Source organism: Physeter macrocephalus, chromosome 3 (assembly GCF_002837175.3).
Source record: "Physeter macrocephalus isolate SW-GA chromosome 3, ASM283717v5, whole genome shotgun sequence".
NCBI lineage: Eukaryota > Metazoa > Chordata > Mammalia > Artiodactyla > Physeteridae > Physeter > Physeter macrocephalus.
Window position 1 is genome coordinate 8,497,902 of NC_041216.1, and position 2,737 is coordinate 8,500,638.

A 2,737-nucleotide genomic window follows, 5' to 3' on the forward strand; every position below is an offset into this window, starting at 1 on the left:
ATTCTTTTGGCTATTCTGGGTCCCTTTAATTTCCGTATGAATTTGAAGATCAGCTTTTCTGTTTCTGCAAAAAAGGAAGTTAGGATTTTGATAGGGGTTGTGTTAAATCTGTAGATGAATTTTGTGAGTATTGCTATCTTAATATTAACCCTTCCAATCCATGAACATGGAATGTCTTTCCATTCATTTTATCTTTAATTTCTTTCAACAATGTTTTGTAGTTTTAAGTGTACAAGTCTTGTACTTCTTTTTCCTGACTATGTTATTGTTTTTCATTCTATTTCTTAGCATGAAATAGCATGCTATTGTAAATGGAATTGATTTCTTAATTTTTTCCATAATGTTTATTGCCAATGTATAGAAATAAAACATTTTTATAAAGTAATAATGTGTGTTGCATCTTTGCTGAGTGACCCCCGCCCCGGTGCAATATTTTTTTTTTTTGAAGATGCTGGGGGTAGGAGTTTATTAATTAATTTATTTATTTTTGCTGTGTTGGGTCTTCATTTCCATGCGAGGGCTTTCTCTAGTTGGGGCAAGCGCGGGCCACTCTTCATCGTGGTGCATGGGCCTCTCACTATCGCGGCCTCTCTTTTTTTTTTTTTTTTTTTTTTGCCATACGTGGGCCTCCCACTGTCATGGCCTCTCCCGTTGCGGAGCACAGGCTCCGGACGCGCAGGCCCAGCGGCCATGGCTCACAGGCCCAGCCGCTCCATGGCATGTGGGATCTTCCTGGACCGGGGCACGAACCCGTGTCCCCTGGATCGGCAGGCGGACTCCCAACCACTGCGCCGCCTGGGAAGCCCCGATCGCGGCCTCTCTTGCTGCAGAGCACAGACTCCAGATGCGCAGGCTCAGTAGTTGTGGCTCACCGGCCTAGTTGCTCTGCGGCATGTGGGATCCTCCCAGACCAGGGCTCTAACCCGTGTCCCCTGCATTAGCAGGCAGATTCTCAACCACTGCACCACCAGGGAAGCAATACTGAATAGAAGTGGCAAGAGTGGACATCCTTGTCTTGTTCCTGACATTAGGAGAAAAGCACTCAGACTTTCACCGTTAAGTAAGATGCTGTGGGTTTTCTTCGATCCCTTTAGCAAGTTGAAAAAGTTTCCTTCTATTTATAATTTCTTGAGGGTTTTTTAAAATTTTGAAATGTTATTGGATTCTGTCAAATTATTTTTCTGCATCTTTCGAAATGATATTTTTTGCCATTTATTCTATTAATATGGTGCATTACATGAATTGATTTTCAGATATTAAACTAATTTGCATTCCTGGGATAAATCTCATTTGGTTATGGTATATAATCCTTTTCACATGTTGCTGGCATCAGTTTGTTAGTATTTTGTTAGTGATTTGTGCAAATATATTCTAAGGGATACTGGTATGTAGTTTTCTTGTGATGTCTTTGTTTTGATATCAGGGTAGTAATGACCTCATAGAATGAATTGAGAAATGTTTCTCTTCTTCTATTTTTTGGAAGATTTCATGAAGGATTGGTATTGATTCTTCTTTGAGTTTTGGTAGAATTTACCAGTGAACTTATTTGGGCCTCGGCTTTCCCTTGTGGGAAGTTTTAAAATTACAAATTTGATTTCTTTACTTGTTACAGGTGTATTCAGATTTTCTATTTCTTCTCAGGTCAGTTTTGGTAATTTGTGTTTTTCTAAGAACTTCCTATTTCATCAATTTTATCTGATTTGTTGGCATAAAGTTATTTGTAGTATTCCTTTACAGTTCTTTTTATTTCTGTAAGGCTAGTAGTGATGTTCTCATTTTCATTCCTAATTTTAGTGTCAGGTATTCTTTCTCTGCTTTTTTCTTGGTCACTCTAGCTAAAGGTTTGTCAATTTTCGTAGTCTCTTTAAAGGACCAAATTTTTGTTTTTATTTTTTAAAATCATTTTTCTATTCTGTATTTCATTTTTTCTGCTCTAATCTTTATTATTTCTTTCCTTCTGCTTTTTTAGGGGTTTAGTTTACTCTTATTTTTCTAGTTGAAAGACTAGGTTATTAATTTGAGTTCTTTCTTATTTTTTAAAAAATAGGTGTTTACAGCTATAAATTTCCCTCTGGGCACTACTTTCACACATTCCATAAATTCTGGTATGTTGTGTACTTGTTTTCATTCATCTCAAAGTATTTTCAAATTTTCCCTGCAATTTCTTCTTTGCCCCATTGGTTAAATAGTAGTATTTTGTTTAATTTCCACATATTTGTAAATTTCCCATATGTCCTTCTGTTATTGATTTCTAATTTAATTCCTTACTGAGGCCTAGAATAAGGCCTATCTTAGAGAATGTTCCATGTGCATGTGAGAAGAATGTGTATTCTGCTGCCAATATGTGGAGTGGTTTATAGACGTCTTTTAGGCCTAGTTGGTTTATAGTATTGTCCAAGTCTTCTATTTTCTTTTTGAGCTTCTGCCTAGTTGTTCTATCTGTTACTGAAAGAAGAGTATTTATAAGCCTGCAGTTATTATTGGTGAATTGTCTATTTTTCCCTTCAGTTCTGTCAGCTTTTGCTTCATGTATTTTAGGTCTGTGTTGTTAGATGCCTATATGTTTATGCTTGTTATATCTTCCTGATGGATTGACTTTTCTACCATTATAAAATGTCCTTCTTTGGGCTTCCCTGGTGGCGCAGTGGTTGAGAATCCGCCTGCCGATGCAGGGGACACGGGTTCGTGCCCCGGTCCGGGAAGATCCCACATGCCGCGGAGCGGCTAGGCCCGTGAG